We start from the raw sequence: 14634 nt of genomic DNA on the forward strand, positions 1-14634 counted from the left end.
CGAGCGGGCAGGTACTCGCATATGGCACTGCTCGCTCGAGTAGTTTGCCTTAGCGAGTATGCTCGCTCATCTCTAGTTATTATCTTGTGACAATGGCACCTGCCTGGGAGTTGGATATATTAGAAAGCAAGTGATCCGTCATTTCTTGCAGCTCATGATTTGGAAGCAGTTGAAATGGGCAAGTATAAGGATCTGAGGGCCTTTAATAAGGGCCAAATCGTAATGGTTTGGAGCATCTGTAATGGGTACTAGTCGCTACATACTGGAAACATGCCACAAGACCTGCTCTATCAAAAGTGGTCCAAGGAAAGGCAACTAGTGAACTGTAGACAGTCGTGGGCTCCACAGGCTTATTGATTTGTGAAAGACAAGCCAATATGGTCTGATCCCTAAGAAAATGCTATTACCACGCAAATTACTGAAAAAGTTAATGCTGGCTATGATATAAAGTTGTCCGAACACAGTGTATTACTGGGTAGGTAAAGACCACTCGGCACCCATGCTGCCTCCTATCTACTGCCAAAAGCATCTACAATGGGTATGTCCACATCAGAATTGGACCATAGGCAATGGTCCGCTCTGATGAATCCCATTTTCTTTTGCATCATATGGAAGGCTAAGTGTATGTGTATAGCTTACCTGAGGAAGAAAGGTCATCAGGATGCACTATGGGAAGGAGGCGAGCTGGCAGAAACGGTGTATTGCTCTGGGCAAGGTTCTGCTGGGAAGCCTTGGGTCCTGGCAATTCACATGGATGTAACTATGACACGTACCACCTAATTGCACATTTTTGTAGTTATGACTCTTCCCTGGTATTCCCAGTGGCCTCTTCTAGCAAGGTAATGCCCTCTGCAATGCTGCAAAAATTGTTCAGAAATTATTTGGAGAGCAGGACTAAGAGTTCAAGGTGTTGACTTGACCTCCAAATGCATTACCTCTGACTGAACACCTGTGAGCTATGCTGAAAGTCAGGTGTGATCCATGGCGGCTTCAGCTTGTGGCTTACAGGACATAAAGGATTTGATGCTCAAGACTTGGGTCCAGATACCTCAGGACCCCTTTAGAGGGCTTTTGGAGTCCATGCCTTGACAAAACAGAGCTGTGTTGGCCTACATGATATTAGTTTTCAATATTCTAGTTGATCAGTGTATGGTATCTATTTAGTAGGGATATCCATGAAAGGTTCAGCCAGGTCTATGGTTTTACTTACTGTATACAAATCATGGTTTGGAGTCCCCTTCTTTCAGTAGAAGCAGTTGCTGAAAGGAGTGTCGTCATCACGTTATCTCTTGAATCACTTCCTTGCCGTAATGTTCCAATTACTTGTAAGGCTGTGAGGGATTTCAAATTCTCCTGCATAATTTTGTGAAACAATCAGCCGACTAAGGGGTGCCATTTATTACAGTGTATTTCAGGCATTACTGTATATGTCTGCTGACAGATCCATAAAATTGTCCTCCCATGCTTTAAAGGGGCGGTCAATACCTTTTACTATTGATCAGTAGGGTCTGCCGCTCAGTATCCCTGCGATCAGCTGATCGCCTTATCTGCGGTCAGTGCAAATAGTATCCATATAGCACTAACCCGGTTTAGTACTGCAGGCTCTGCTCCTATTGAATTCAGCTGCGATGTTGACAGTGCTATCTGTTTCTAGTGCTGTCTGCACTGACAGTGGGCTTGGGCAATAAGCTGATGGGTCCTCAATAGTAAAGTTTAACTCAAACTGCTGCATGGAATACTGAAGGCCATCACAAGCACATCAGGATGGCAGAGCATGGATTGATCAGATTTTCCAGTTCTAAAAGATTAATGACCTATTCTCAAGATAAGTGATTAATAGCTGATTGGTTGGGACTTGCTACACTAGAGAACTGAGCTGCTGTCTGGAACACATATATGCAGTGGCCTGGAATACTACTGCAGGCAAAGTGAATGGGAACTGGGCTTGCAGTACCTTTTATGGGCCACTGTACAATGTACAGAGCTGTCCAGTACACAGCAGCTCCATTCACTAGTGTAGCTGATTGGTGGGGGTACTGGGTAGCATGACCAGCTATTGATCACCTAGAGGATTTGTGTTTTAGTGCTGGAAGCCCCCTTTTAAGTAATCCACTACATTATGATCACGAATGATAAATCTTACGGTACTGAAAAAATTCAATTCTAAGTTAAATTTAACATATTCACCTAAGCCAGAAATTCAGCTCTGAGCTATCCCTCCCGTCTGTTCTGTATTGCAATCTTAGAGGCTAATGCAAATCTCATATTGATCTTAGAAGCTGACATTTGGTAAAGAACCTCTCCAGGAATGTTAACAAGAGCCGGGCTTTGGCTCCTTTTTCATGGCTCTACTGTGATTACTGCTATAACTCTGTTCAGCTCAGTATGTAGGATGAAAGAGGAGAGGTCATGTTCGCTACTCTAAATTAGTGCATGTTGTGTAGTGTCCGCCATTCTTGGCATTACTGCCGAGGGCTTGTACATAGAAATTCAGTGTGACGAAATATGTGTGTGATCCAAGTGGACATTTGCTGTTGAATATGACAGAAATGTTTCAGCTATTTTCTTTCTCGCTGCCACTTTGTGTATAGGAGAAGTTTGATAAAACTTTCATATGCTGTCATTTTATGTGTGTGTGTGTCTTACATATAAAATATTAGTGCACTTTTTCTGATTTGTCCATTTTAGAGATATTTTGTTTATCTGAAATCCCTTCATTAGATTACGCCGTAATAACATTGACCTGTGTTGTAAGAAAAGAAAAATTGTGGATAATTGACTATTGCAGTGCTTACTGCAATACCCTTAAGTATTGCACTACTATAGTGAAACTATTACTGCATATGAAACGGGATCAGAGTAGTGTAGGATTCTTTTAAGGTAAATTCCCAAGAGCTTACCTTCACATGGCTGTTTTTCTGGAAGGAGTCTCTGTTACAGGGGTTGGTTAACACTAGTTGATGCAGTAGGGAGGTAATAAGCGGGGACTACATGTTTGCGTTGCTTAAATAGGTTATTCAGTTACATTTTAAAAATGTAACGACCTGTTGATCCAGGGGTTATTCCAAATGCCATTATGGAGTTGGGAAGGAATTTTTTTCCCCCTGAAAGTGGGGTAAATTGGCTTGTGCCTCATTGAGGTTTTTTGCCTTCTTCTGGATCAACAAAGGGGAAGGGCAGTGGAAACAGGCTGAACTGGATGGACATTTGTTTTTTTTTTTCAGCCTAGCATACTAGGTTAGGTGCAGATGTATGAAAATAATAAATATTTTGGGCCCCGGTGATCCAGCACTGCAGCCTCTGTCTCTGTTGATAGCAGAAGCTTGGTGACTGCTACCTTCCAATTAGAAGCTATAGTGTCACTGCTCATACTCCTGGTATTGGCGCTGTCATCCTGGGTGCTATGACACAAGTTCTGATAGGTGATGATCTAAACCATCACATGACACCAAAATTCTAGAGGAACAAGGTCTACATGGTCTAGTTTCTTGTGAGTCTTCTTTTCAGGAGTTTTATAGACAAGGAATTTGTATGCCTTAACGATGCAATCGAAGAGATTTTGCCCAGTTTGCAGATGTTGACTGGGGCGCATTATTGGCAGGTGAGAAGCTGGATGGTCGTATCGATGAATTTGCCTGCCTCTTGGGTTGTTCTGACCAGACTGTTAGGAGGTGTTGGGACCAGTGGATGCTTGAGTGCACACACTCTTTGGCAATGAGTCTCTTTCCCCAACTTTTGCTGCTTTTATTTGCTTTTTGTATAATTTGTTTTCCCTTATAGTTTTTTTTATTGTTTGTTCGCTGCCTTCTTTTTGTTGTTTATTGCCCCCTTTGATTTTGGTAATTAATCACGTCGGGACCACCCACTAGAAACATAATCATACAACTCTATAATGGTTAAGAATATAGGTTTTATCTATTTTTAATCTAATAAATGTCCAGTAACCAGAGAAAATCTTTAATACAGTAATTCAGCTGCACATCCTAATGAATGTGCATGATATACGGGGCCTACTGCTCTGTACTGCTCAGTAATATACCGTGTAAAATAGCGATGGCTATCTTAAGGGAACATTACCAGCAAGGTCTGCAATTCATCAAAAGTCTCAGAGCCTCAGTCAAACTGATTCCTGAAGCGGGGATTCTTCGTCATTTACAGACTCGCAGAACAGGGTCTCCTCCACCGACCCGTAGTGTTACTTGTGACAGGTGATGCAGCAAAAAGGTCTAATACTGTCTCACCTCTTCCTACAACTCAAAATGGGTTTTTGTAATTTAACCCCGGCTATTGCTTTCTTTGTCTTTTTTTTTTCAGTAAGACCTTTTCAATACTTAAAATGTCAAGGTTTTTCTAGCAATTACACCCAGTATGCTATTCAGCAGACTGACAAAGTGTACCCAGGTTACTGTAACCCGTATACCAATGAGCTTGACAGAAGCAGTTTACAGCTACTTGGCTTTTAACAATTAGCGGTGGTGAGATTTTTCAGCGAGCGCATTATACTTTGTATTTGCTCAGTGTCTCATAGATATTAAAAAGAACAAGTTCAATTTTGCCTTTCATCCTATCTTCCTTAAGGTAGAGGATTTAATAATATACTGAATCATTCCAATTTCTGAGAATGTCTCATCACATTAACATGCTGCATATTAATAGATTCTTTACATTGCACTCCATTTCAAGTTAAAGAAACTATTTACTAAGTTTTCACAAAAATGTAACTACTAGCGCACTGAAGAAGGGAATGGCATGGTTTAACTTTTGTCAAGCCACCATTCCCTTTTGGTCTTGTTTGCACATTGCCAATCCAGGCTTGGGTTGAACAGCAAACCTTCTTGAGGCAAACTGGTTGCTACAGGTACATGACCAAAGACTTCACTGCACGATGCAGCACTGTTGTATAGGTATCAGATGCAGTGGTATTGGGCACTGTTAAAGTGGCTCTCTAGTTTCTGGACAGGTTCCTGTCTCGGGGCCAGAGGGTGTGGTATATTATCTGTTGCTGTTCTCTGCCAATGTACCTCTGATCCACTGATTCTGGGACCTCTTTTTAGCTATCCAAGATGGCAGATGCAATTTTCTTTTTGTTTAACGTTTGTTTTTATTGAATTTTTTTTTTTACATTAACAAAGAAAATAAGTAGTTAATAAAGCGCATTGTAAATGTGTTATACATTAGCAAAGTAAATGAATGAGTAAAAGAAATACGTAAACTACCAGAAGTCAAATTTCTTTAAACTTAATACAACCGCCTGTTTTAAATGGCCCTTCTACTGAAATAATGGCCTGGCCAGGGCCTAACTGTGAAGGGGGAAGGGATTGAGAAGTGTAAGGAGGGGGGGGGGGGGTTCTCTCGCAGAGCTGAAAGCTGAGTTTAGAAATACTAGGCTGTGTAGTAGCACCTTTAAAGGACCTTACAATGAGACTAAAGCTCTGTTGTTTTGGAAAAGAAGGGCATAAGCCATTGACGGGGTCCAGACTCTTAAAAAAAAATTCCTCAGGTTGATCAATGATTATAGACATTAATTTCTCATTGACGAAGTACCAATTCCATTGCTTTACCTCTGAAAAATCAAAGGAAGCTTTATGCCATGGTTGGGTGATAATTTGTTTAGCAGCTAGTAAGAAAAAGATTAATTTCCATGAGTCTGTGGGGATATTTGCAAAATATTTATTCAATAAGGCTTCCCATGGATGATTACATGTATTGCATCTAGTTGCAGATTAAATCAAATTACTAAAATACCTAATGGGGTCCCAGACCTTAAGAAAAGGTCTCATAATGGGGGAGCCTGTGTATTGGTGGTGGTCACAAAACTAAATCAATGATAAGGGGGTGGATTTGAGTGGCCTCTCTAGAGAGCCAAAGGAGAGGGTTAGTTTTGAAATGCATAAGTACTAATCGGGCTATCTGGGCTGCCTGGTAATATTTCAAAAAATTAGGAATGCCTAGAACTCCTTTTAATCTGTGCTTGCACAGAGTAGACCATGAGACCCTTGCAATAGCATCTTTAGACTAAACAAAGACCTTTGTTGGAAAGTTTTCAGAATATGTCCTGGGGCATAGACAGGAAGAGTTCTAAAAAAATATAAGTGCTTTGGAAGGAATGTCCTTTTTAATTAGTTAACTCTCTACCTACCCATTACATATGGTAAAGGTTCTAACTTTCCAAGAGCAGCCTAAGTTTATGAAGGAGAGAAAGGTAATTCTGGGCATATAATGTTGCGTATGAGTTGGTTAGGTGAACGCCCAGATAATGAAATGATATAAATGACCATTGAAAAGGGAAATTCGATTGGGGTTGCAAAACTAAAAATTGAGGCAATGTATGACTAAAGGCTCATGATTTTGCATTATTAATTATTAGACCTGATGGCGATCTGACCCTGGACAATTCTGTAATATGAGGGCAGGACCTGAACAGTAGAATACATTTGCAAACATTCAAATTTCGTGATGAACTGATGCAGTCTCCATCCCTGTAGTGTCCGGATTATTGCAAATTTGTGTTGTATAATTGGAATGTTATCCAAACAAAATCTTTTGTAGCAGGCAAATGCTTTGGGGAAAGTGTGTAACGCTCTCAACCAGGTTCGAAATTCTATTGGGAACTTCCAATGTTCAAGCGCTGAGAACAAATATGACTAACTCAAAGTATTGAAGGCTTTATAGACATCTAGGAAGAGTACATAGCAGGATACTTTGAGAACGGTTATGAGTGAGATGGGCATTTGGGCGGATATTATCTGAGGTTTGATGGCCAGGGACAAACCCAACTTGTTGTTTTTTTTTATTACCAAAGGGAGAGCAGCATTTATTCGAGATGCTTTAGATCTTAGATAAACAGAACTACCAACCGATCAATGTGGATAGGAAACGTCTTACTAAGGAGTCTGTATCCAGTTTGCCCCTATAGAAATGGCTGCCAGGAGAGAAGTTTGCCCCACCCTCTCATATGGAATTAAAATAATTTAAAAAGATGGACACTCAAGACTGGGGAAAACCTATTTTATAATATGATGCCAAAAAGCCATTTGGACCCGGACAAGATACTTCATCTGGAGTAATCTTCAAAGCAAGGTGTTCTAGAAATGTTTTGGTCAATGTGGGGAGTGAAATATCTTAACCGTATAAAGCCAACTGTTCAGGAGATGGACAGTGCAACTGTAAGTTAGGCTTAGTTAAAAAGTGTCTAAATTGTGAGACTCTAGCGAGTGGATGTGCAGTGACCATTCTATGTTTAGTTGGAAGCTTATGAAAAGGATTTGTTGGGGGTGTAATCGAAGTTCGCAAGCCAGAAGTGTAGAAGCTTTCTTATTTGGCATATAGTTACATTTGGCAGGACCATTGGATTTTACGTTCTACAGTATCTGACAGACCTAAATCTAGTTTGGCTTGGGCCTGAGAAAGTACTTGGAGGTTAGACACCAAGAGGGTAATAATAATATAGACTTGTAAGTACATTTTAGTTAAGGATCAAAACATTACATCACTTCACCTAAGGGTTAAATTTAGCAGTTTGAAGTCCCGCTTCGCTAGTTAGCGCATTATTAGTCAGGTAGTTTGGTTACCTAAGAGAATAATATTATTGGTGACCAATAGGATGAAATAAATTGTAGAACAATAACCACATCAGTTAGGACATCTCAATAAGTACTAGTCAGGATGTAGAATCAGTCCACAGAGATCATGGGCTTTTACTATGAATGGGTTCAGGTGTGGGTCAATGATGTGGTTTGGGAGCACGTCTGAAGGGATTCTTGTTGGGCTCCTTTGGAAGAGAAAACAGTGTGGACTTGTCTTGGTTGTTAAAGATCTGTTTAATTGGAGAGCCCCAACAATATTGAATTTGCTTTCATTGCAAAACTTCCAAGAAAGGTAAGGGCTTTTTGTTTGGCAAGGGTTGACAGAGCCAAATATGGGAACAGTTGGTAGTCACAGCCCTGGAATGTTAGTTTTTGAGCAGATCGAGCAGTTTAGAAGTAGTTGTTCCCGGGTATGGTGGAAATGTAGTTTAAGTACAATGTCTTTCGGGGGCCATTTGTCTTGCGGGTGTGTAGTGCTCTATGCACTCTATCCATCTCCGACACATCAATTGGAATGCTAGGGCATAATTCTTGGAATAAGGCCATCGCTGTAAATTGTAGATCTTTAATTGAGGGAGACCCCATATGCGCAGATCATCCCTGCCAGCTCTGTTTTCTACATCATCTTCTAGTTTATTATGGAGAAATTGTATTTAATCATGGAGCTGCTCTACCTATTTCTCACAGGACTCTAGTATTGTGGTAGTGTTATCCATCCGTTCTTCCAGAGCCAATGTACGTTGCCCTAGATCACACATTTCCTTGGTAAGTTTGGCAGTAATATAGTCTGAGGTTTTGGAATAATACTTGTATTTGAGATAGAAGGGACTCTAAGTGGAGAGCAGCAACAGCCTCCAGGGGATTAGGGCTTGCTGGATTTGAATCTGGGAAGGGACAGAGACTCCTAGTTGACAAGCTTGAAGAGTTTTACTGAGGGATAGGTGCTGGCAGTGCTTCAGATGGCTGCTAAGCTTGCAGATTGGGAGCCCTGGTCATGTTTTTCCGATTTGAGTTGGGAAGGGCACATGGTTATTGCACTGCAATTTATTAATCAAGAGTGTGGGAAGAAATTGGGTAAAGAAAGAGTGTCTTGAAAATGAGTCCTTTTTCAAGGTGCCTGGTGTGGGCGCAATCTCACAAAGGTTCCATACTTTTGTGTAGGTCGTTAAGTTGTCTGCATCATGGCTCAAATAAAAGGTAGTAATTTGGTAGTGTGGCTAATAGTCTTTGTTCATCAGGAGATATTTATATTTAGTAAGCTGTTATATCGTGTCTTATCACCGTATGGCAGCTGAGTCTGTGTGCTGTAGTTGGGTATAAATTTAGAAAGTCTCCCTGCTGCAAAAATTAAGGCTTGCAACCTTTTACATATGCAAAAATGTAAGAAATTCAATCCACTGCTTAAAGGGTTTGCAAAAATAGAAGCTCACCTCCTTTTTTTTAAACTGTTTTTTACTACTTTTACTGTCTTTCATATTTTTACTGCAGTGCATATAGCTAAGTTAACAAAAGCAGGAAGGTGGGAGGCATCCTGTAGGCCGCGAGAGTAGTGCAAAATATGACCATCTGTAATTTCACTCTGAGGGCATAGACAGTAGTTCCCAACATCACCAAGCAATTTGCTCACTCCTACACCACCACTGTGATGCCTCCTGATGTCGTTGGCTTCTGATAGTTTTCAGGCTACTGGAGTCTGCAGTTTGCTATCGCAGGAGGTGATGTGCTGAGGCTCCTATAACTGTAGTAAGATGGCAGCCGCAGTGTATCTATCCCTCTTTATGTATGGAAGTGTTCCCAGCTGAAGACCGTGTGTCTTTGAGTATTAATGATCCGACTTTGTGTGTTTCCCAATAGCAGTGGTGCAGGAGGCTTATATGTTTGGCAGGCTCTTCATACTAAAGAGCTTTTTCCTTCCCTCTCTAACAAATCAATGATATTGTAGGTTCAAAATTATATTCTTTAGGCTGCTTTTACACGGGCTACAAAATCACACGATTTTGTCGCGATGCGACAGTGCTACAAGACGCATGTGTGTGAAGCTCTTGGTTTCCAATGGTTTCCTTCACATTAGATATGTTTTGTCTGATGCTATGTTGCAAGTCCTCAGTTAATACATGATTGCTTTTCATGTTGCATGTAGTGCAGTCGAGATCACAATGGAGTTCACATTCACAAATAGCATAGACATTGGAAAGTTGCTCACACCTTCCTGACACGATGCTGGACAACATGTTCAGCATCCTTGTCATGGTGATTGTACTGCCTAAATAGACAAAACGGTCAACCTCTTGAACCGTTGTTGTCGGTTGACCATAATTGAGATATTTTTGAGTGTGGCGTATCCCTCACATAAACTGTGTCTTCTTAGAGTTAATCCGTAAACTAACTATTACGACTTCTTTTTCCAGAGCTGGTTATTTTTATTTGAGTTTGGGGAGTGATGGTGTGAGGAGAGCTATATCCATCTTGAAGTACAAGGCAGTAAACTGTTGTAATGGGTTATGTTTCAACGCCATTAAAATTTGCCAAATTTCTCATTTCTTGATGTGATTGAGAACGAAGTTAAAAAGAAATGGTGACTGGATACAGCCTTGTTGGACACCTGTGTTTCCCATATTGGTCTAAATGATCAACTAGAGTTGGAGTACAGTGCGCGGGAAATGTTCATGAACTGATAGGGTATACCATAGAATTTAATGATCTTCCATAGGACATCTCGGTGAAGGCTGTGTGTTGAATACTTTCAAACAATCAATAAAACTCCCATACAGCTTCTGCTGGAAGTCAAGGTTCTGTTCACTGATGGGTCGAAGTGTGAAAATCTTTTTAATACATGACCGCTCTTTTTGGAATATTGCTTGTTCTTCATGTAGTGGCTCATCAGCTGTTCTTGCAAGGCATTGCAACAGGACACTACAGAATACCTTGCCTGGGACAGAGTGTAATGCCACACCAGGTTTTGCAATTTGAAAGGTCACCCTTCTTCCACAACTTTACAACACCACCTCTTGCTTAGGAAAGTTGCAAAATCTCTTTCAATTAGTTCAGTATTTAAAAGTTGCAAAAAAGTACAAAGTAAGGCCATCCTCTCACAAGGGCGTATTTTTGCATATAATCCACAGCAAATACTACTCATTACTTCCAATGGAGATCCGCTGCTACTTATACATGAGTAGAAACTAATTGCTATTTCCGCTCGCGGGCAAAAAATTGCAGCATGCTAAACTTTCATGTGGGCTCTGCATGGACGGCTTCCATTGAGGTCAATGGAAGCTTTCCGACCTGCAGCCTGTCCGCAATAAACATTGCGGACAGCTTGCAGATTCTGCATCGTCATGTAGCAACAGTGCAGGGAAAAAAATTGTTGAAAAAAAAAAAGAAAAAGCTGTACCACAAGTGTGCGATGGCGAGCTGCCGGGTCCATCCACACTACAGAAAGCACAGCAGCAGAGCAGGTACGCGTGGACTCCACTGCTGCAAGAGCCATATTCCGGTGCGGGATTCCCCATGTGGAATCTGGCTCTGCCATGTGCAGGCGGCCTAAATCCATTGATAAGACAATCACGTGTGGGTGAGATCACATGATCCATACTTGTCAGAACAATTGCAATATATAACCTATAAAACTTTTAATTGGGAATTGGAGAGAGATTTTTTTATTTTTTGGTCCGCCCTGAACCAGTATCATTCTTGTACCTGAACTGTGCCTGGTATTACAGCTTTTCCTAATTTAAAGGGAACCTGTCATGTCCCCACAACACCATAAACTAAGTTATGGTGCTGTTGGGGGACGTGACAGGGATCCACATGAGCTGTCTTTTATACTCACCTGCTTTCACAATCTAGCAGTGTCCCCTTCTGAAGTCTGCACTGGCCACTAAAATCTGACTCTTTTCTGAGTCCCATCCACATGTTCTCCTGCAAAAGTCTTTGGGAGAGCACTCACACAGGACTCTGATAAGGGTCAGATTTTCATAGCGCATGCGAATTTCAAAGTGGACATCACCGAATTGCGGAAGCAGACGAGTATAAAAAATGCCTCACTTGACTCTGTCACATCCCCCAATAGGTCCGTAACCTAATTTATGGTGCTGTTGTGATGTTCCCTTACAGTAGGAAGCGCCGTAATACAATTCAGTGCACAGCCCACGGACAAGAGCTGTGCTGTTTGTAGAAATAGACCTGGTTTTCTAAGTCTGGATGCACCCCTAGGAGATGCACACCGGAATGACCTTCAGCAGAGAATAAATGAGCCATAGACAGATATAACGTACCTCAGGTCCCTGGGAATGGTCAGGGCCTGGAATAACTTTACATAGACAAACTTCAGCAGTACAAGGCAAAGGAGACAATCTTCCAAGTGCAGGCATTTAGACAGACTTGATTAGGAGTACCTCCACACGGTGATCTCAGACTTCAGAACAGCCGTGTGTGAATAATTGAAGACTCGTACCTCCACCCGGCGGTCCCAGACTTCAGGACACTCGAGTGTGAACAATTGATAAGAGCACCTCTGCATTGGGCCTTGGGTAAAACTCCACTTCTTTCTCACGTTTTCTCTCCTATTGGGGCTCACTCCTCTCTCATTCTAGATCAGGCACTCCAGGAAGCCTCTCCTCCTCTTCCATTCTTCACTACACGAGGGTTAAAGGTACCTCCATGTAGCTGGTACTTTTCATCAGGAACCCAGAGGACATGGACCTCTTCCCGCTCTCAAAGACTTCTATTTATACTCTCACTCATACCATGTGACAGGACATAAGTTGATACATTCACAGGCAATCTGCAGGCTCTTGCAAACACTTAACCCATCACACGCTGCAGCTGTGCAATACACATAACAGAATGACTAGACCGATTTACACAGCGCACCAACGTAAGACATGACATGTATGACATTATGGAGGGGGCCAGGAAAGCATATACTGGGCCACTACATGGACAACCCCTTTAAGTATTCAAACTGTTGTAGTATACTTTTATTTACATGTATACAGTTTCATATTTCTTATAGCGCTAAACAAGTATTTAAACCATTTCTTTGTTCTCCGTTTAGAAAAAAAAAAAGATCTGTCTTATTTATTTCTTACAAAGTTTTTCTTGATCAGCACATAACCAGTATTGATTAAAAGCTGTGTGGGTGTCTGGAAAATTAATCCCACGCTGTTTAAAAAATGAAGGATTTGGCTCAGGAAATTGTCTTCATCAAGGCCTGGAGACTCAGATTACATAAGATGTTTCAATATCTGTAAAATAATATTTTAGTCTATAAAGATGATCATTAAATACATACATTTTTAATAACTGTTCTATTCAGAAGGGTCTGATTAAAGCTTGGTGTTCTCTTGTTTAAGCAAGAATCCAAGCCCATTTTTCTGAACATATTAAAGACATTCATCTTGTAATGCATAAGCATTCGTAATCAAAGCCCCGGCTTTTGGGTTCTTTAAGCCAATATCTTTCATGTTGCTTAGCTTTGTAATATCAGATTCTGTAGTTGCATTTACAGAAGTTCCAGGGAAAGATGAAAAGCTAAAAGCACATCAACGAAACAAAAAAAAAATGTAGGAACTGCAACCGCGGCTAATTTTTAATTTTTTTTTTCTTTTTGCTTATGAACTAATGGTTATGTTTTTTCAAAGCCTTTAAAATCTCCAGTCTCTGAATAGGGTAATGGAGTTCATTTTTAAATTGAGTATCTGCATACTGTAATTGACTTGATATCTCTGTACATTATTACGGTGAGGCTGCTGTATTCAAGGATAAGATATTTAAAGGACTTTCTCTGCATCCACAGTCTGACATTCCAGAGCTTGAAGGGTTAGAAATAGAGATGAGCGAACGTACTCGTCCGAGCTTGATACTCGTTCGAGTATTAGTGTGTTCGAGATGCTCGTTACTAGAGGCGAGTACCACGCGATGTTCGAGTTACTTTCACTTTCATCTCTGAGACGTTAGCGCGCTTTTCTGGCCAATAGAAAGACAGGGAAGGCATTACAACTGCCCCCTGCGACGTTCAAGCCCTATACCACCCCCCTGCAGTGAGTGGCTGGCGAGATCAGGTGTCACCCGAGTATATAAATCGGCCCCTCCCGCGGCTCGCCACAGATGCATTCTGACAGAGATCAGGGAAAGTGCTGCTGATGCTGGAGCTGCTATAGGGAGAGTGTTAGGAGTTATTTTAGGCTTCAAGAACCCTAACGGTCCTTCTTAGGGCCACATCTGACCATGTGCAGTACTGTTGAGGCTGCTTTTAGCAGTGTTGCACAATTTTTTTTTTTTGTATATCGGCCATGCAGAACATTGCATCCGCAGTCTGCAGTCATTGTACAGAGTATAGGGCCAGTACTGGTGAGGCAGGGAAAGAGATATTCAGGCTATATAGGCAGTGGGCTTTTTCCAAAAAACTGGGGAAAAGTACTATATTTGGGCTGCCTGTGACCATCTTCAGTTTACTGCGTGTCTGCTGGGGGTAGTAGTCCTAATTAATACGCAACTAAGCGTTACAGCAGGCTTGCGCAAAATTGTTTCCTGGATCTGCTGTCTCTGTTACATGATCACCGTCATCCCGCCAGAGGGAAACCGTATACATAATATTATACGCTGCCTACAGTATCTGTCTGCTGTATCAGCTCAGCATTTTAAAAAAATAGAAGCAAAATACTTAAGGCCTACTACTGGCTTTTGGCCTCTTGACTGCTTCTGCGCTGTGAATTCCACTAGCTCCGTCATACGCACCTACGTCTCACTACAGGCGTGCGCAAAATTGTTTCATGGCTCTGCTGTGCGTTCTGTAAGGGAAGTCAACCTCCAACCACAGGCCAATAAGGGGCACATTTAATTACAGCGTTCTTTCTGCACTACTAGTAATACAGCATGCTGAGGGGTAGGGGTAGGCTTAGAGGACGTGGACGCGGGCGAGGACGCGGAGGCCCAAGTCAGGGTGTGGGCACAGGCCGAGCTCCTGATCCAGGTGTATCGCAGCCGACTGCTGCGGGATTAGGAGAGAGGCACGTTTCTGGCGTCTCCACATTCATCTCACAATTAA

The 14634-nt window shown here is 41.6% G+C and overlaps 1 protein-coding gene across 1 annotated transcript in view; it reads left to right on the plus strand.

Annotated features, from left to right (window-relative positions):
* The window catches only part of CNKSR2 (connector enhancer of kinase suppressor of Ras 2), a 372341-nt gene that overhangs the window by 87780 nt on the left and 269927 nt on the right, over positions 1–14634 (plus strand). The window lies entirely within an intron of this gene.

Source organism: Eleutherodactylus coqui, chromosome 4, assembly GCF_035609145.1.
Source record: "Eleutherodactylus coqui strain aEleCoq1 chromosome 4, aEleCoq1.hap1, whole genome shotgun sequence".
Classification (NCBI taxonomy): Eukaryota; Metazoa; Chordata; class Amphibia; order Anura; family Eleutherodactylidae; genus Eleutherodactylus; species Eleutherodactylus coqui.